Raw genomic sequence first — 22,522 nt, forward strand, 5'->3', positions numbered from 1 at the left:
TGGGGCTTCCTAATAGGTTGACATTCCTCTTCAATGTATATATGATGAGTACATAAATCAGCAGGGATTGCTTTCATATTTGTATACTCCCAAGCAAAGGCGTATTTATGCTCCCAAAGGACTTTCAACAATTGCTTGGATCGGGAGTGTGAAAGGTCAGGATTAATATTCAATGTGTACCCTCGTTCAATTTCTATAGGAACACTATTACGAGGTACAATTCCAGGAATGTTTTCTACTCCTGTTTCTGGTTCAATATCTTCCTGAACATTGAAACTCAGGACAGTTTCTAACAGCTAATGGGTTTAATCATAAATGGAGCTAAGATTGCTGAGAAAGTTGCTAATGGCATCGTCCTTCATTTCATCCTTAAAACAGAGAGCCTTGCTGATTGTAAGGATGGGTCTAACTTCTTCATTCTCAGATTCAGGCACTTTGGTATGTAGAGACTTTTGTATCAAGGTAAATGTAGGTTTATTTTATGAACTTGGTTCTGCAGGTGGGTAAAGGATAACATTCTTTGTAACTACCCCATTGGATATTACCATGTTTGTAGACCGACACCCAATGTAAGAATCTGTGGTTGCAAGCCAAGGTCTTCCTAGATTAAAAGGATGTCCACCAGTTAGGGATTGGGTATGTAAAACCAAAAGGTCAACGAGGTACTGCCATGAGTCTACCAAAATAGTGATACCTTCTACCTTCCCTACCGGTCTTATAGTAGACCGATCTTCCAATTCTAGGATGGTGGAAGTTGGTTTAAGGTTTCACAGACCCAAGGTAATCACAATTGTAGAGGTTATAACATTTATTATTGCCCCCAAATGTACCAATACATTTGGGATATCCTCCCCATTAATCTGTACTGTCAAAATCGGATTCCCAGGATCCTCGTATTTGACAGATATAGATTTCCCCAGCATTATATTTCATAAATTACTCATGACATGAATAGTAAGTGGGTGTTGGGTCCCTATAATACTAGTGATTACCCCATTACTATTGTATTTATACCCCTTATTTATATTGTTGTGCCCCTATTACCCCCATATTGTTATTTCTGTGCCCCATAGAATCCCTCTATTGTTATTTTTGTGGCTTTATATTATTATTGTTAGGTCGGCTGGATTATATTGTGACTCCTTAGACTCCTATATATAGAAAGGAGGTTTTGTCATTTGAATCATCCAAGAATTGTTCATTTATGTAATGTAAAGGAGGTTTCCCCCTAGAAGAGGCTGAATTATAAGGCGTTGATCTATCTTTTCTATCTTTTTTTGAGCTGGTTTCATAACATTTGGTATCAGAGCTTTGGATTCTAGGGTTTCGCTGCTCCAAACAGGTCATCGTGGAATTTTCGCTATAACTTTTTTCTGTGACGTTTCAGAAGTCACAAAAGAAACCCATTTAAGAAGAAATCGCATTGAACCTTGGGTCCGAATTTCAAAGATTTTTGCACGATATTTGCGGAGATATGATCTGAGGAAGTTGGTCTTTTTGCAGACTCCTGAATTACATTCAAAACAGGTGACCTGGGGAAAATCGTCATAACTTTCTCTTTGAGGATCGGATTGAAATTTCGTAAGAAGCTACAGAAAGAGGACGGACTTTAGTTTCTTGTATGCATTTTTCAGATCCAAAGATCGAAACAGTGACTCGTGGCACGTCGTACAAGTTCGCTCTACTGAACTAGTCTATAATCAAGTCACTGTGGGAGATTTCGCATAACTTTTCCTTGGAGAATCCAATTTGGGTCAGACTTGTGGCATTGGAAAGAGGACACAAAGGGCTACTGCAGGTCACAAATTCAGAACTAGATGATTGAAAAGTACAGAGATACATCAGAGGCAATATCGAGCTCCTACAAAGTGAAAAAAGGTGTGTAGATTTTCTTAAATTTTTGCTTAAGCTTGTTTGAAAATTTATTTGAAGGAATTCAAAGGGCATAATAGAGCATTATTATTGGTAACTGATGCCTAGAGGAAAGAAAATGCAAACACCTAGTAAGGAACCTGAAAGCTCTAGCATGACTCATGAAGAAGAAGAAGAAATGCTATATGATATATCAAAATTACAAGAACAAGTGCAATGAGTGTCACTTGCACAAAAAGCAATAGAATCTAAAATGGATGGTTTAAGGAAAGATGTAGAAGCTAAGATGGATGGTTTAAAGAAAGGTGTAGAAGCTAATATGGATGGCATGGAAGCTAAGGTGAATGGCATGGACGCTAAAATTGATGGCATGGATGATAAGATGGAAGAATTGAAGATAAATATGAATAAGTGGCTACAAGAAATGGTCACTAAGGGTGAAAGGGTACTAAAGGAAACTCATGATGAGAACAAAAGAAATGTTAATCATGATTCCATAGACTCTAATGTTGGATCAAAGACTCACCATGTTCCAAAAATCGATATGCGGAAGTTTGATGGCAAGGATCCCGCCACATGGATATTACAGATGGAGCAATTCTTCGATCTCAATAATGTGCAAAACGCACAAAAGGTACATATGGCAACTGTATATTTGGAACCAAATCAGTTTGTATGGTATTAATGGCTTTGTTCTCGTAAACAATTTATCACTTGGGCAATTTTTACGGAAGAATTGATAGCACATTATGAGGATAAAAAAAGCAACACTTTTTTTAGCCAATTGATAAGTCTCAAACAAAAGGGTTCAATAATGGAGCACATTGAGGAGTTCCAAAAATTGAACATAAGGGTAAAAGATATTCCAGAGGAGCATAGGATTGATGTGTCCATAGGGTCTTTAAAGGATAATATCCAACATGATGTTCGCCTTTGGGAACCTGATTCATTAGAGAAGGCATTTAGGTTAGCAAGAAAAATGGAAAGCAAAATTATGGCAACTAGGAAGCATACCACTCACAACTATAAAGACGGAAGTGTTGTTGCCCCTAGTCTTCCACAACCTACAAGGTTGACACCACAACAATTGGAAGAAAAAATAGCAAAAGGGCTTTGTTACAGTTGTGATAGCAAATACACAAAAGGTCATAAGTGTGCTGAGAAGAAATTATTCTACATAGATTGTGAAGAGGAAGAAGAAAAGGAGCAAGAAAGGTCAAAAGAAGAGGATATACTCCAGGAAAAAAGCCTAGATGAAGAACAAATAAATCCGATCATATCTTGTAATGCATTGGCGGGAATTATCACCCCTCAAACCATCAAGATAGAAGGACAAATCAAGAAGAAAAAGGTAATAGTGTTGATTGATTCAGGAAGCACCCACAATATTATTCATTGTAGGGTAGCAAAAGAACTGAATTGCTTCCTATATCCAGCACTAGAGTGTCAAGTGATGATTGCAAATGGAGGAACAATAAATTGCTCTGGAAAGTGCCATAATATCAAGCTATCCATGGGAGAATATGTATTGACTAGCCCAACGCATTCCATTCCAATGGGAGGTGTTGATGTTGTACTAGGAGTCCAATGGCTACAATCCTTCGGTACAATAGCTTTTAATTTTCAAGAACTTTTCATCAAATTTTCTACGGAAGGAAAGGAAGTTGAATTAAGGGGTATTGTAGGGAAACCAGGAAAGATAATCAGCTCTAATGGCATGACTAAGCTTCTAAAAAAGGAGAAAAGAGGTGTAATTGCACAATTATGTTTGCTAGATGTTTCCACATTGGAATCATCTATTTCTCCAGATCTCCAAAAATTTTTGGACAATCATTCCAAGGTATTTGATACTCCCAAAGGTCTCCCACCTATGCGTGATCATGATCATGCTATTCATCTGATTCCAGGAAGTGTTCCTCCAAACATCAGGCCGTACAGATATCCCTATGTCCAAAAAAGTGAAATTGAACGTATGGTTGCAGAAATGCTAGAGGCTGGTATAATTCAACCGAGTCAAAGTTCTTTCTCAGCTCCAATAGTATTGGTGCATAAGAAGGATGGATCATGGCGCATGTGTTCGGATTATAGGGAGCTCAACAAGCTCACTATTAAAGATAAGTTCCCCATTCTTGTCATTGATGAATTACTGGATGAATTGCATGGATCAATTTACTTCACCAAGTTGGATCTTCGTTCGGGATATCATCAAATCAGAATGAAGATTGAAGACATTCCGAAAATGTCATTTAGAACTCATGAGGGTCATTATGAATTTTTGGTCATGCCTTTTGGCCTTACCAATGCACCTTCAACATTTCAAGGTTTGATGAATTCAATTTTCAAACCATTCCTTAGAAAATTTGTGTTAGTATTTTTTGATGATATACTAATCTACAAAAAGTCTTGGAAGGATCATGTTGAACATGTTGACAGGGTGCTACAAATATTGGAGGAGAAACAATTATATGCAAAAATATCCAAATGTTTCTTTGGAGTCCAGGAGGTGGAATATTTGGGTCATATTGTATCTCATGAAGGAGTTAAGGTAGACCCTAGCAAAATTAAAGCCATTAAGGAATGGAAAATCCCCACATCCATAAAGCATCTGCGAGGATTTCTTAGGTTGACAGGGTATTATCGCAAGTTTGTTAAGAATTATGGGAGAATAACAGCACCTCTAACAACATTATTGAAGAAAGATTCATTTTCATGGACTCCGGAAGCAACAAAGGCCTTTGAACATCTTAAAGAGGCAATGTGCCAAGCACCGGTCTTAGCTACACCGAACTTCACAAAAACCTTTATTGTGGAATGTGATGCTTCAGGAAATGGAATTGGTGCTGTTCTAATGCAAGATGAAAGACCCATTGCTTTTGAAAGTCGTCCAATCAAGGGAAAGTTTTTAAGCAAAGCTATTTATGAGAAGGAAATGTTGGCAATACTCCATGCACTTAAGAAATGGCGACCCTACCTAATGGGAAGGCACTTCAAGGTAAAAACGGATCATGATAGCCTTAAATACTTTTTAGAACAAAGATTATCCTCTGAAGAGCAACAAAAGTGGGTCACAAAGATGTTGGGTTATGACTTGAAATCATCTACAAAAAAGGGAAGCAAAATGTGGTGGCAGATGCACTCTCAAGAAAGGATGAGGATGTGGAAGCTTTGTTGTGTGCCATTTCTATTATCCAACCAGATTGGATAAACGAAGCAAGGGAGGAATGGAAGAATGACGAAGAAGTGTGGGCACTTATTCAAAAGCTACAACAAGATTCCAGTACTTCTGATACATTTAGCTGGCAAAATGATTCGTTATGGTACAAAGATCACTTATACCTCTGTAACAATTCCCAGCTAAAACAAAAGATTCTTATGGAATTGCACACTTCTCCCTTAGGAGGGCACTCAGGATTTTTAAAAACTTACCACAGGGTTAAGAAGGAATTTTTTTGGGATGGCCTTAAATCAGATATTCAAAATTTTGTGGCGGAATGTTTGGTTTGCCAACAAAATAAAGTTGAAACAATTAAGACACTGGGTCTATTACAACCTTTATCCATTCCAAGCCAACGCTGGGAGGAGGTTTCAATGGATTTTATCACAGGTTTACCCAAGTCTGGGGGAAAGAGTGTCATCATGGTGGTAGTTGACAGACTTACCAAGTATGCACACTTTTGTGCATTATCACATCCATTTAAAGCCATTACAGTTTCTATTGCATTTATGGAAACAGTTCAAAAAATACATGGAAACCCAAAGATTATTGTAAGTGATAGAGATCCCATTTTCACTGGAAATTTTTGGACAGAATTATTTGCTTGTCTTGGTACTCAGTTAGCTCATAACTCATCTTATCATCCTCAATCTGATGGGAAAACTGAGATAGTAAACAAATGTTTGGAAGGATATCTTTGTTGCTTTGTATCTGATAAATGGACACAATGGGTCAAATGGTTGCCTCTGGCTGAATGGTGGTATAACACTTCCTTCCATACAACAACAAAAATGACCCCATTTATGGCACTTTATGGGTATCAACCACCATCCATCACATCATATTTAAGAGAAAATTCTAAGGTTCAGGTAGTGGAACATCACATCGAACATCAACAACAAGTCCTCCAACTCTTAAAGGATAACCTCATGTTGGCACAAAATAGAATGAAACAACAGGCATATCAACATCGCAGTGAAAGAAGTTTTGATGTAGGTGATTGGGTATTCCTACGGCTACAACCATATAAGCAAATGTCCCTAAAGCAAGCTAAGAAGGATAATAAATTATCACCAGAGTATTATGGTCCGTACAAGGTGTTGCAAAATATTGGTACTGTGGCATACAAATTGGAGCTTCCTGCAGCTTCTCTATTGCACCCAGTTTTCCATGTTTCATGTTTAAAGAAGTTTATAGGCGACAAGCTCCCAATTCAAACAATATTGCCAAAACTTGATGAGGAAGGAAAAATTATATTGGAACCAGAAGCAGTCACAGAAACAAGAACTCGATAGCTACGAAATCAATCAATTTCAGAGTATCTTATCAAGTGGAAGAACTTATCTGCTGAAGATTCCACATGGGAGGATGAGAATTTTATGCAGAAGTATCTAGAACTACTCAAGCGTTGAGGACAACACTTTTTTGAAGGAGAGGGGCATGTTGGGTCCCTATAATACTAGTGATTACCCCATTACTATTGTAGTTATACCCCTTATTTATATTGTTGTGCCCCTATTACCCCCATATTGTTATTTATGTGCCCCATAGAATACCTCTACTGTTATTTTTGTGGATTTATGTTATTATTGTTAGGTCGGCTGGATTATATTGTTACTCCTTAGACTCCTATATATAGAAAGGAGGTTTTGTCATTTGAATCATCCAAGAATTGTTCATTTATGTAATGTAAATGAGGTTGCCCCCTCTAAGAGGCTGAATTCTAAGGCATTGATCTATCTTTTCTATCTTTTCTTGAGCTGGTTCTATAACAGTGGGTGATTTGGTTTTTTGCCAGGTTTCTTAGAAAAATATTCTTTAATTGTCTTAGCATAAATCGATACATCCTTCATAGCCTAAAGTAACATTATTTTAACAAATAAATTCTACAAATTCCCCTAAAAAGTTAAATTCAGGATGAGGACTTTGTTTGCTCAAAGATAATCTTTCCAGGTAAGGTGGTGTTGGCCGGATAAATTGATCTTGTGGACAAGGCCAATCTCCCTAGTATCAAAATATATCTAGAAATAGGTAGGACAAGAAAATCTACCTTTCTCTAAACACATTGCGATTCATTAATAAAAACTATAGAGGTGTTTAGACCCTACCTTAAGTCCAACGCTAATTTGTAGCAGCCATCCTTCAATCGTCCGAAAGAGTTTCCTTTTGAGAACCTGCAATCATAAACAAGCACACATCAAATAACACCTGGATAGCTAATATAATAAATCATGTTTATTATGGTGATCAAGGAATCCATAAAATAAACCATAAAACAAAGCTTATTGAGAAAAATAAACTTGATTGTATTAACTTTGAAATAGAAGAACTTTACAACCTTTGGTGCCTTGATGTTGTACAAGCTCTACCCAGGGTCCATAACAAGAATCTCCTCTACTTTGACAAGCCTCACACTCTTCCAAATGAGATCAAAGAGGTATGTAATCTCTCCTCACAAAATCTCAATTAGGAAGACTAAGTTCCAACAACATTTCACCTCAAAAATATTCAGCTTTTAACCTCCCCAGTAACCAGCCCAATGCTTCATTTTATAGTGCAAAGGAAGGAGGTTACAGGTCCATCTATGAAGGGATAGAGTCCTCCTTCAAAGGGATAAGCTCCTTACATCAAGGGGTTAGATCCTTAAGGTATGGGATGCATGAACCTTAAAGGAGCGAACTTGCCACCTCAAGATTCCTTGCAGAAGCTTCCAGAAATGACTCAAAGTGATTTTTTTAAAAATATACTTGCACCTTTTTAACTTTTATAGGGGTCTGCACCCATAACACAGAGATAGAGTAGTCAGGTGCACAGGGGACATGACCATTAGGTTCGGGACTACAAGTAATGCTAAGAGAAAGTGTGGAACCAGAGTTTTAGAGACTTTTAAGGGTTTTCTCTTATTTTTAAGGCTTGATATGAAGAAATGAGGCTTAAGACTTGCAAAGGAGGAAAGCATGAGTGGTGATAGACTCACACAAATTGCAGAATGTCAAGGTGACAATTTTTGTGCAACAGGTTGAATAGTCTGACATCCTCTAGTAACAATAGTTTGTGAAGGCATTTGTTGCTTTATAGGAATATGTGCAGTCTCATCCCCTATTGTTCTATGTTCTGGTTTTGAGACTTCATCATCAGTATGTTCAACAATTATTGGTGAATTCTGATTATTGACCACCTGACCAGATCGAAGATTTAATTTGTTACATTCCATAGTGGCAATACTATATGCAGGGAGGTTAAGTGTCTCAACTTGTTGAGCCCCTCTATTATTTGGATTTGGATTGGATTGGACATTTTTGTGTCTAAAATGTGAATGCAAATTAGAGTTTCATTTAATGTCAACCCGAGTAAGTAAAACTCCGAGGATCATCCAATATATATGGACTTAGAGACAAATTAAACTAAGCTAGGTGAAGAAATATTAAAGCTCCCTTACAGGAGATTGTTCGTTAATATTTCTAATCAATTATTTAAACTAATGAAATTAAAGCTCTTAAACATAATTCTAATTGATTGCATGAAATATTAAAGCTTTCTTAGAAGAGACTATTCATTTATATCTCAAGCATATAAATCAGAAACTTAAACTAATGAAATCAAACATTAAATAATAAATCAAATTCATTGAAGGAAACATTAATACTTTCTTACGAAAGGTCATTCATTAATATTTCAATCATATGAACATGATAATTTAATCTAATGAAATTCACAAACATAAAATAAAAGCTTACCAAAACAAAAGTGTACCTACTAGGCAATGGGATGCTTCCAAGAATTCACAAGCACACCAAAAGAGAAGTCAAATGTAGAGGATCAAAGAGGCTCCATTTTATTCATCATAATCTTCAAAGTACAATGGCTAAAAGCTCATATGATCCCAACCAAAACTATTCTAAATTCTATCTAGATTAAGATTACTAGGTTACAATGGAGGACTAGGTTCTAAGATTCTAAAAATATTAAGATTACAAATGAAGATTAAGATTGAGATTACAAATGAAGGGGATAACACTCCTATTTATACAAAAGCTATGATAACAAACTCATAAATGTAGATCCACTATTTCCTCCTTTGATCCACATATTTCTCAACCAATGGTGACACATAACCCTGTCCTCCATGATCTCCTCCATGAGGTCCATGATCTCCTCAAATTCGAATTTGAACATAGAGTGCCATAGAAATATTCCTTGGAAGCTTCCTTTGTACCTACACATGTCAACAAACTCATTCTAATTGTTAGGTATAAGTATATGGATATTATTTTCTAAAGTTTAACCACAAATCACTTAAAAATACTAAAAATTAATAATGTTTTGAAAAACACAATGGTAACCCATTTAATGATGAAAGTGAAGCTGATGTGGTGACATGGTAGTGGAATAGAGGTGAGAAATGTGTGAATGGAGTGAAAGTGGATGTATTTTAAGGATAATTATTAGGCCCAACATACCCCCGAACAGAAGGTATTGCATGTCCTGATGCAATATATTACATTACTTTTTGATACTTGAGCTTTGGCTTAAACTTTGCATGATATCATCTACTTAACTTTTTCAAAGTGCTTTTGATGAATTGCAACTTGGTTGGTTCTTGTGTTTCAACCATATTTTGTTTGTTGCCTTCAATTTTAATGTATGAACATTGCATAATGATAATTTGACTTTTATTACAAAGTATTTTTATTCGAATGCATCATGGTTGATTCTTATGTAACAACCATGATTGTGTTGCATCCAATTAGCTTTTAATTAAGTTTTACAAAGCCATTTCTATGCTCATGTAATAGTGAATATATTTTGAAGGTATGTGGGTTTTATAATGTGATATATGAATATGGAAAAATAGGAATGTGACAAAGTATGAATGTAAATGTATCCCCCCCACCAACTGATGGTTTTGGCAATTTTATGAAATTAGGAAAGGAAGCTTTTCCAAAAATTATCATGCTAGCTTTCAAGGAATTAAATGGTTAAAAGTTAGAAAATATCATACCTCAACTTACTCTTTCAAAAATGGATGAGAGTTGTGCTGTGTGGTTGCAAAATTCTGATCATAGTCTTCTTCACTTGGCTGTGAAAATGGTGGATGAAGTTGAAAAAGTGAATCTTTTATTGTTGTTGCATCTACTGTTGGATCCTCTATTGAATGTTCGGAATCTGCCACTGAATGTGGCTGAAAATGTATAAGGCTTGGAAGGTATACAAAATTTAGAATTTACACTTCCCCCCCAGCCTTATTTATTGACTTGTCCTCAAGCCATTTACATCAAAAATTGGAAAGTAATGAAAGTAAATCTGCTTCCTCTATTACAAAATGATGGATCTTCAAGTCTTTAACCCTCTTTGGCACAATTATTGTCATGTTAATAAATGTTTCGGTGTCGAACATAACATGAAATTGTTAACTTAGTGGCCATTAATAGATGCCACTAGTCAATATGAGAGCTCCCATCTTTGGTGTGGATGAGAGTCAAGATGCCCCTAACACATCATTCTAAGTATGAATGATTTTTTTTTGCCGAATACTTAGAAGATCTGATGAACAAGGGACATTGATGTATTCCCTTTGTTTATCCACATGATAGCTTGCCCTTAAGGCATGCAAGCTTCAATGTGTTTCTAGAAAAATATCTAGACTCAAGGATTATGGACTCAATGGTGTATGGAAGCAAGGTTTTATTTGTAAGGGTAGGAAAAGGGAAACTGACAATGAATATTTAAAGTGGAACACAAATCTTGTAAATGAGATTCGTTGCTTTTATTGGTGGGTTAGGATTGAAGAAAATGTAATGAAGTCTATGTGGATAATGAGAAATGGATAATGACTCTTGTTGGGAAAAAGTGAATTATGGCATGCAAAATCTCAAAAATAGCAAATCTGCTCCTTAATTCTGGACTTTCTACTAAAATAGTTGAGTTTGACTATCGTTGACTAGCCACCTGTAGACGTCGAACTCAAGTGTGGATAGGTATTTCACCATCCTTAATACATTTAGGAACAATCCCAAAGTCTTTGAATTTGCTAATATGTCGTGCAACATATCAAACCATTAAACCCTTATAGGAAGTTAGAAGAACTTTTAATTTTCTGGAAATGTTGTTCTTATGAGCATGGTCTTGTTCTTTATAATTTTTCATGGAAATAGTCTTTTGAAGACCAATTGTTGTCATAATTTAATCTCCTTAATGATCAGTTGATCATCCGAAACCTACTAAAAAAACTTGGCATAAAGAACATAAGTTTGTTCAAGAAGAGATGGCCATTCCCTTCCTGATTCTTACACAAAAATTGTATGCCAAAATGAAACAGATTAAGGAATATCAAAAACATAATTTTAGTCTAGTTCATGATGTTAATAACAATCTATTTTTAATAAAAATAACCATGGAAAGTAAATCAACTCCTTGTTTGTGTCTGATGACTCATGGAATGTGCATGTAAAAGCTTGGCATTATAGATTTGTTGTGTACGTTACATAAAAGCATGCAACATGAAGAAGTTTTAATTTTATTTCCAAAATAAGATAATCCACCAAATGTTTGATAAATGAATCCTCCTAATTTGCTTTCAAGTGTACTATAATTTTTAAAAGGTGCCTGGTGCATTTTTTAATTAATAAAATCTTACAAAGGCCAATGCATAACTTTATTTTTCAATCTTGGAAATAAAATCAACCTGAATTCATTTTAATGGATGCCTGCTCTTTGTAATTGCATATCTCGATTAGCAAATGTATGGTGGGTCAATACCCCCATAGAGGACTCTTAAGACCCGGAGTGGAGGAAGGCTAAAAGGAAGGAAGGAAGTCTTAACAGCCCTTAGCCATAGAAAGAAATCACGCATGATCAAAGAATTACGATTTTGCTGATTTTTTTAGCTGCAGAAAATGCTGCTCCATAACGATGGCCACATAAGCTCATTTTTCTGTGTGCAAATTTTATTCAGCATGGGTACATTTGAATTTGTTTGATTGCAGGTATGTTGCAGTTGAGAAAAGGACGCATCGAGCCCACTCACCTCGGGTGATTGGAAAAGATTATTTGGCTGCTAGTTCAAGATGGAAAACGTTTTTCATCATAGCAGTTTTCCAGAAACGCGTAGCAATTTTGACACATCATTTTAAAACTCGATTTCTGGCCAAATAAAAACGAATTTCTAAAAAATAAAATGTGGGTTTTTCTCAAAACAGGGTCAGTTATAAAACCCAAAAATTATTTGCTCCAATTCGTAACTGATTGGGAGATATGTAGGGTTCTCTAGAGCCTTATTTGGCAAACTACATGTGAAAAAAAACAGTTTTTAATTAATGCAGATAGACAGTTGCGGCCATTTAGTTTTCTCCAGAAATGCCATTCTGCAAACACTCCATTGTATTTCTAGTAAGATATTAATTTTTATGTGTTTCAAGTGGGCTTGTGGCACAAAGAACAAGTCGGCTAAGCTTAGAGTGTGCTCTAAAGGACAGTTCGTTGAAGCCCAAGGAGAAGCATATAAATAAAGGTAATTGTTAAGGCTTAAATGGAATTATCCAAGGTGCATCAATTCATAGATAAGACATTTGAACCTGGACGCAGACATGAAGCAGGTCAAGTGAAGGAAAGGAGGATTGGTTTGTTCTTTTTGTGATTGTCTTGTGGGCTGAAGTGATTACGAATAAGGCTGAGTAGGTGGAGGACATTTCTAGAATGGTACTAGATTCAAAGAAAACCGGTGGAGTTATGCTTGTTTTTTTTTAGTAGTCTCCGCAGAGGCCCATCACTTAACTAGAGCATGGGAAGGGCAACAACAAATCTCTGTTGAGTAAACCTGTCAAAGAACAAAATCCCAAGAGCAAACGCATCAACAAATGTACATTAAAGTCATGTTGATTTGATAAAACACTCCTTTCAATATTAGATTGACCGATTATGTAGGAAACGCTTAGATGGTGGCTCCCTTCCTTTTTCTTAAGATCAAGATATTGACTACAAATAATTGCAAATCGAATCTTGGTGCCAAAAATCTGCATGCAATCACAAAGTAATTAATAGCTTCACAAAATCTGCATGTAATCATCAAATCGCTCAAATCCTTTCACAAAATCTGCATGCTCAAATCGCTCAAATCACTCAAATTATGGTTGTAGGTTAGATGGATTCATGCCACTATTTTAGACGTTATAAGTGTAAGAGTGATTGGTGAGCAAGATGTGAAGGTTGCTCATCGTGAGATTGAAAAATGGAATCATGCGTACAATGGTTCGGATGGAAAGCTGGGATGGCATAATGGAGAGAGTGCATCGAGTGACTTCTTGGATTCGAAATCCACTCTATTAGGCACGGATTTTGCTGCGGAACACCCTTTGAGGCCAATATCTAAGAAAGTTGTTCCGTTTAGTTTGCCTGTAGGATAGATTTTCTTGGGAACCTTCTCATTCGAAGCTAAAATCTACGAGGCAGTCATATTGAAATGAATCTAAGTGAAAGTGGATGTATTTTAAGGATAATTCTTAGGCCCAAAAGAAATGCAGTTGAGTACGAAGAGGAGGATTACTAGTGGGCACATTAGCAGGGAGCTGTAGCTTCTGCTGTGGCATAGGTTGGGAGAATTGTCCTGAAGGAGGAGGATGAGGTCCATGCCAATTATGGGACCATGAAGAATTTGGACTAGATTGAGGGTGCCATGGTTGCTAGATTGGATATTGGTAAGACTACGGTCAAGAAGGTGAAAAAGGTACAAAATTCTGACCAAAATTCATATTATTAAAATAATGAGATGAATCTTGAGGCATACCTTGATTCATGTTCGGCGCTTGTGGTTGCCATGGTTTCATTGATCCCATAAAATAAAGTTGATATACTTCTTCATTTGTTCCCTGAAAGGCTACCTTCAATTGAGGAAGAGATAGACAAGTGCTAGTGGAATGACTTTGTTCACATATCGCACAAGTCTCCATGAAATTTAATGGAAATTCTTTCAACGATTGCTTCTTCCTTCATTGAGGGCATAAAATAGACATAACCTTCTCTACTTCCATCTGCTTTTGTTTTTCGTGTAGCACATCTAGCTATGATGATAATGTGCTTAGGATATCGATTCTCAGGTTGTCCAGCAGTTCCCCATTTCAGCGTTTGTAACTCCACCATTGGATGTTTTGAGAGTTTGGATTCCCTGCCTCTATCTCGCAGCCCCTCGTGAACACTTGATGCATAATTTGTAGATGGTATCAAATTCTTCCTTTGATATATCTCCTTTCCCTACTAGGTTCAATAGCTCCAGACATTCCTCCCTCAATGCTTTGAGGAAGACAATCTTCAATATATTCTTATCCAGGTCACTGCGGCCTGATCTCTACAAACTATATTGAAAAAATTCCACCAAATCTTCCATATTCTCATCCTCTTTCTGCATAATCGTAAAGATTTCTTCCTTCACATTTCGGGATGTGCAATAGTCCTAATATTTCTCGAAGAAAATCATGTTCATATCATCCCGTGTAGTAGTATATTTCCCCCTAAACCCATAAACCATCTCAAAGTTGTGCCCTTCAAAGTAGCAGGGAATATCTTCAATTTCTAAGCATCAGAAATATAATCATACCCCCGAAAAACAACGTCGAATTCAAAAAGGAATGTGTCCAGATCCTTGGAAGAAAGACCATCAAAATTAGGCAATGTTGTCAAAGGAATAGGCTTCATAGGCACATCACCTTTGATATCTCCAATTAGAAATTCGATCAAAGAAGTTGTAGGAGCCATGAATATCTACCAATACCCACTTGGAATCTCAATAGGTTCTGGCTTTGGATGTTCTATAACATATGATTGAAGTTGTTTAACAACACTCCCTTGATCAAATGGTGCAAATAATTCCCTCAAATATTCTTCCTCTGAACTTGCAATATGCAGTTCCTCAGATCCTCTACTTGCTACTTCTTCTTCCCTGAATTTCACTTTTGCTATTGGGGGAGGTTCTAGTTGTGAAATGGATTGTCCTCTAGATCTTGTATGAGATCTTACACTAACAATAGCTTGTGATGATGCTCCAGACTCGACCCTTTGAAATGATCTCTTGGATGTAATTTTTTCTACTTAGATCAAGCCCTTTTCTTTTCGGGGGTCTCACTCTACCCCTTTTATTGGTGTCTCTATTCATACAATTAAGAAATAAAAGGGAAACATTCAAAAAAATTAAAAGCTCAAGACCTAGAGCAGGATAAGAACTTCCCTCCCTAGGATGAGAGAGTGGCCCCTAAAGAAAACAAGAGAAAGAAAATAAACAAATCACAAAAATCAAGCTCAAGACCTGAAACAGGGTGAAAAATAAAACTTCCCTTCCCAAGACAAGAGAGAAATACTTATGAAAGCAGAAAAAAACAATCTAAAGCTCCAAACCTCGAGCAAGGTGATTAAAACTTCATTCCTCGGGACAAGAGAATAATCCTAAAAAAAAAAAAAAAACAAGAGACCAAACAACCAAACGATCTAATACTCAAGACCTGGTGCAAGGTGTAAGCTTCCTTCCCCAGGATGAGAGATCAGTCCTATAGTCAACACTAGTTGTACTTTTGCGCCTTTGATAGCCTCCCCAGCACCAACGTGAAAATGTTGGTGTTCAAGTATGAATCATGCAATTCACCCAATCCACATTTAATTGTCAACCCGGGGTTATACCAGTTATTTTAAGGCTATCGTGCATTGTATGTGTAAACCACAGTTTTTCCTACCCAGTATTGAACATTAATTATAAATTCATCAATGTGTAACAACAAGAAATAACTGTAACAACAAATAAGAGTAACAACAACTAATAACTGTAACAACAATAAGAGTAACAACACTTAGGACTCACAACATAGGCTAATAAAAATTCACAGCAACAATAAACCCACTGAAATAAATTGAAACACACATCTAATCCAACAGCACCTGGTCAGGAGAGTGGACCCAACTTCGTGATCAGGGCTATGGCGAGATCAATGAATCACAATATGCTTAGAAGATCAAACGGTCATAAATTAAAGAAATATTACAAGTATGCCATTACAGACTCAGAGTTAGAATATTTCTCCTGTAACCTTAAAGACTCTTAACAATGATAGATTTCACAGCCTGCAACTCTACTTTATACATTTTGTCAATAATACAGTTCCTAGAATTACGAAATTATCTGCCTTTAATTACATGGTGTTTTTCAGAACGGAACAGAATGTAAAAGATAGCAGCATGTCAATCGAGACATTGATTCACTATTGCAGCCAATTTTCAAGGATAACGCTGCCAGCTTTGATGGTATCATTCAGTGAATCACAATCCTAGTCATTCTTCCTTCAAATCTGCAGAAATAATTGAATGAGCAAGCCACTTAGGTAATAATCCCCTACGACTATGCTTCACTAAACAATAATCCATAAAGACATGACAAGAGGTATACTTGTGAATTTTAAGATATCGATTAACAATTATTGGCATGAAATGGGTAAAAAGAACAGGGTAAAAAGGGTGAGTAAAAGTATGCAAATCTAGCCACCAATAACAGGTATTGTTAGGTTGTGCAAAATATTATTTTTAGACAAATCTGTCGAAAGGCTAGGTAGCAAGAAAGGTTGTTTCTAATTGGTTGGATGGTTTGATAATTACAAGAAGAGGACAACTAGAGATCTCTAATTAGCAATCCAATAACATTAAAATTAAAACGCCAAAAAAATATGGCAAAGAAATTCCAACACTATAATTACTCATTAATGTTTTCCTTCACCATTCAAACATGTAATCAAATTAATTCATCGAAGATATTAGATTTAATTGCAAGATGTAATTCAATGATGGTGACCGGGCCACCATTTCAACTCAAGTGAAAATATCCATTTTTGGAAAGATTTTTTAAAATCTTTGTCCATTTTTTCATTTGGATAATTTTATTTCAATTAATTCTAGTAGAGAATTTGTACAATCTTTGATTCATTAAAGTATGTAATGTGGAATCCTACATTTAATTTTTTAGTATATATGATATCTATATTGTATTGTTGCTACAGATAATCTTTTTTTTAATTTAGATATTTCTTAATTGTGCAGGATTTAATGTGGTAGTTGAATATTCTTCCAAAAGTATGCAGATGCATTAATAATATGGTGATTTTATTTCTTAGGAGGATGTAGATGAGACTCTATTCTTCCTATCAGAACGTGGAAATTATTTTGTGTGATGTTTTAACTCGGGCATCAGAAACTGAGAGACATTTAGTTTAGCCTTGGCAGGGTGGTTTCTTAAGCCATCCATTTAGTATTTTTCATTCCTATTTGAATCCTTTCAATTCATTAATCTATTAATTTTTTATTAAATGAACACAAAATTTTAGTAGTTTCAAAAAGAGAAATAAACCTGCAATTAGAATTTTCTAAGGTAATATTGGGAAGGATTTTTTGGTAAAATTGAGAGAGTATTTTATGGTTTATTTATGATTTTTCAACTAAATAAATCGTGCTTGGAGCAGCCCTGAGGCATACATAGTAGTTTACCCAGATGGACGAATTGTTCATTCAGTAAGGCAGAATGTGAAAAACAGTAGCATGGCATCCACGCATAAGGAAAAATCAGTGGGCAAATACCAATAATCAACGACCATCATTTTTATTATGATCATAATTTCTTTTATATAGGTGCATATTCCACATGCCAAATGATCAATTGAGTTTAAGGTCTATCTGTAATAATAATCTCTATGTGATTGTATTGTAGTGGCTCTCCAGGAGAAATAAGAAGGCCCTATATAACGCACTTGAAAATGTGAAGGTAGGCTTGAGGTGCTAGATATTTCTATCACCCATGAAGCCCTTCAAAGGAAATGAAAATGGTTACAAGTAAATTTGATTTTTGTCTAGATTTATATTATAAGTTCAATGCTTATAAGTTTGAACGACATATTGAGATTTCTTTTCTATTTTTTGTAGATAGATATTGCCCTTTCCAGGAGAACTCAAAGTAAGTGCAGATTCAATTTTCCCAGATCTGAGTGAAGGACTGAGCCAACTAATGAAGCCTTTTCACTGAATGGAAAAGGAAAAAGATGGAAATGGATTAGAATTTAAAATCCCAGCGGACATAAAGAGTGTATGACGAGCTTGTACATGAATGTCTTGTTCCTATTATGATGATCTAAGCTTGTAAGTCTAATAAAAAATGACTTACTTACATCTTACTAACCCATATCTATTGTGTACATTAATCACCAGTGTTCCCATATTCAATACATGGGACATATATCATAACTAATCTTATAACTTTGTGTAATATGAGTTATTCACCTAATCTAAGTGACAATTGTAATGGTTATATGTTTCCTATATGATTAAGATTATTGATTGTTCTGTAACGCTAGTTGTATACGTTGTTTCCATAATCAATTACATGTACTCATCACACTTCTACATAAGATTGAACATTACCTATATAGCAACGAACATGGGATTCAGGTTTCCTTAATCACTTAGATCAGATTAAGCTTACATTATGTTAGAGCTTTATCTTCAACACGATGAAAGAACAAGGCTTGTTTCTTACTGTTATACAGAGAATGAAAACATTATCCACTTGCATATATTATCTGTTGATGTATTTTGTGTCAGAGTCATGAGAAGTGGAGATGTTATAATCATAAGGCCCAACCTAACAATGAATGATGTTCTTAAGATGTTGGAAAAAGGATGGGTGCATACCATGAAGCCCTTCAAAGGCAATGCAAATGGTTACAGGTAAATTTTATTGTTGTTTGGATTTTTATTATAAGTTCAATCCTTATATGTTTGAACGACATATTGAGATTTCTTATCTATTTTTTGGAAACAAAGATTTCCCTCTCTAGGAGAACCCAAAATAAGTGCAGATTCAATTTTCCCATATCCAAATGAAGGACTGAGCCAACTACTGAAGACTTTTCACCAAATGGAAAATGAAAAAGATGGACATGGATTAGAATTTAAAATCCCAACAGACACAGAGAGTGTATTACGAGCTTGTACATGAATGTCTTGTTCCTATTATGACTATCTAAGCTTGTAAGTCTAATCAAACACGACATACTTGCAACTTACTAACCCATATCTATTATGGACATTAATCACCAGTGTTCCCATATTCAATACATGGGACATATATCATAACTAAGCTTATACCTTTGTCTAATATGAGATATTCCTATATGATTAAGATTACTAGTTCTGTTGTAATACTAGTTGTATACATTGTTTCCATAATCAATTACATTTACTCTTCACACTTCTACATAAGATTGAACATTACCTGTATAGCAATGAACAAGGGTTTCATGTTTCCACACGAGGGCATCACTGACAAACCCATATTATATCATGTGCATTCATATTGGGGCATTAAAAATGGAAAAATCAAAATATAATATATTGGGGTTATAAAGTGGGCCTAAAGGGTTTTAATATACCATACAATAATTTATATAACCTAAGGTATTTTTGATACATTGTTTTGGCCATGTGGAGGGAAAAATACACCAAGCGTAGGGAAAAAAAGGGGCTTGTTGGAATTATGATACATATGATGTACTTGATGGCAACCCACTTGTCGCAAAACAACTCAGTTGTATATGGTAACGCGATGAATCTACGTAACTAGATGAATCTACAGGACAGATATCAGATGTGATAGAATGCATGGCAGTTGTGTTTACAGATGTGAAAAAATGCCAGGCAATTCAAAGGAATCATTTCAAAAGTAATATGGAAAATTACAATGTAACAAGTCTATTCAGAGGTAACAAGGCACTGGTATAGAAGAATAGGAAGATGGAACTAAGGTCTACTAATCAGAATAAAGAAAGTAAAGGAAAAGGTTGATTTAAAGCAGTTTAAGAAGTATACGCAGATCCACTTAGTCAAAACGACGTATACATGTTGGTCCACAGAACAAAAAGAGCGTATACATATACACACACTTTCACAGAAGGAAAAGTGTGTATGGTTTGGAAAATCAAGGTTTTGGTCCAAGGTATTTGTCTGAGGTATTCGGCCCAAGGTATTTGGTCCGAGGTATTGATCCGAGGTATTTGGTCCAAGGTATTGGTCCTAAGTGGTTTTGGTCCAAGGTATTGAGAAAGGCCTAAAACTATATAAGGAGGAGAAGATCATTAGGCTAAGAGCACAAGTAACGAATATCTTATGAAGTGTTAGATTAAAAGAAAATATGCATGTTATGGGTTTCTGATGCTTTGCTTGATCTAGACTAAGTATGCACCTGAGTGTTTGATAATGGATGAGATCTAATGATGGATCAGGATCATAATGACTTATCATTATGTGATATGATAATGGATGGGCTAGATCTGATTTCTAGCACATGTTTTATCCTTTATATGTGATGATCTGGGTATGTCTGAAGTCGGGAATTGCAATAAAGTTTTACGTAAGTATTTGCAGATCTATACGCTGGGTCACTTTGGTGAAGATGTGTATAGACGCTGGTTTGGCTCTTCCAAGTAGCGTATGCAAAAGAAATGCTTGATGTTCAAGGATGACTGATCTATCAGATTAGTGCTATTGTTTTATTATTATTTGTCAATGATGTCTTCTTAGATCTGAAAGTAGAACTAAATGTATAAGGAAATTGAGTCTGACTTATTGATTGATTAAGAAGGAAGGGTGATCCTTGTTGCTATCTGTTTAGAACTTTGTAATATGACAATAGATCTTTAGAATGTCACTGATTGGTATAGCTTGTGGTTCAGAGGTTTTATGATTCAGTATCTTTAAAGATATACACAGGTTGGGCTAAAGGAAGTAGTGTATAAATGTAAGTTGGATTCAATAAAGGAGTGTATACATTCTATCACATGCCTTTTGAAGTTATAATTAGTTCTGGTTGTTGATGCACTGACCTGGGTTTAGATCCATGTACTGGTTACAGTGATCTGTCTGTTCTAGTTGGTTGGTTGAATTTGATTAAGTTTGAATGAATGGTTGATTTAGTTGCATTAGAGGTTCAATGGTTGTTTGATTCAGTTGTGTCAGAGGTTCAAAGGTTTCAGTGATTGATTGTTTCAGTTATATCAGAGATTTATGATCGGGTTCCAGTTATATCAAAGATTGATTGGGTATTTGATTGATCAAATGTAAAACTGAATGCCTAAGGAGGTTGGTATTTGATTGATTGATTGTATAAGTGAGAATAAGTGATCTCTATCGTTGCCTGTGTAAAGCTTTGTAAGTTGATAGTAGATAGTCAGTATATTGCTAGTTGGTACAGACTTGATTGAAAAGTTTATGTTTTTAGTAGTTTTGAAGGTATACGCAGGTATGACTAAAGGAACTAGTGTATACACGCAGGTTTGCTTCATTAAGGGAGTGTATACATTCTGACACATGCCTTTTGAGGTTACAACTAGTTCTGAATGATGATGCAGGTTTCTAGGTTTAGCACAATGTTCTGGTGTCAGTGATCTGATTGTTCAGATTAACTGAATGTTGTTTGATGCAAGTGTATTTGATGGTTGTATTGCACTTGTGATTGATTTTGAGCTTCAATGTTGTTGATGGGTCCAATATGAAAATTTGATGAAACGTGGTCCCTGAAGGAAGAGATAAGGTCGTAGCCTTTTGTAGGTCGATGCCTATGTACTGGTAAACATATCGTCCAGTACAAGAGCCAGGGGGTTGGAACTCCCTTCCAGTAGAAGTTGGAAAATGAGTGAAAGTTGGAGCTTTCTGTAGATCAGTGCCTACGTACTAATAAACAGATCGGCTAGTACAAGTGCTAGGGGGTTGTAGCTCCCTTCCAGTAGAAGCTGGAGAACAAGAGAAGGTTGTAGCCTTCTGCAGATGGGTGTCTGTGTACTGGTATGAGTCAGCACTAGTACAAGATTGTCAACATCTTTTCTTATTATTAAAAGAAGACAGAGATGACAACAAAAGGTGGTTTTCACCCACATTGGGTTTCCACCTTAAATATTGGTGTTCATGTGTGTTTCTTATGTGTGATGGTTTATTTTGTTATTATTGCACATGCCTACTGTTTAGTGTTTAATAAAATAGTGATGCACTGATTAAATATCAACATATGATGAATTAATTGAATCATAAGTTCATTGGATATACATTGGTTGCCTTAAGAAACAGTTGCATGCACACATGAGTTCCCTTCACTGAAGTAGTGTATATAAATATGATTATGGAAATGAAAAATTAATTGTTTGTAAATACTGATTCACCCCCCCTCTCAGTATTATTTTCAACAATTGGTATCAGAGCAGATCCTTTGGCAGAAGCTTGATCGCTTGAAGGAGATCCATAGAAATAATGGGAAAGAAGCTAAAGAAGAAAGCACCTCAAAAGAATAAGGCATCTCAAAGGAACTGTGACAGTGGGAGAGACAATTGGGTATTATGTGGAAGAAACTTTTCAGATTCAGAATCACCTCAG

General features: G+C 35.8%; 1 pseudogene; it reads left to right on the forward strand.

Moving 5' to 3' along the window:
* Window positions 1-315: 315 nt before the first annotated feature.
* LOC149230958 (uncharacterized) overlaps window positions 316-22,522 on the forward strand; it is an 81,996-nt pseudogene continuing 59,789 nt past the window's right edge.

The sequence above is a fragment of the Pinus tabuliformis genome, chromosome J (genome assembly GCF_031772625.1).
Source record: "Pinus tabuliformis cultivar Carrire ecotype Pingquan chromosome J, CPIR1, whole genome shotgun sequence".
Classification (NCBI taxonomy): Eukaryota; Viridiplantae; Streptophyta; class Pinopsida; order Pinales; family Pinaceae; genus Pinus; species Pinus tabuliformis.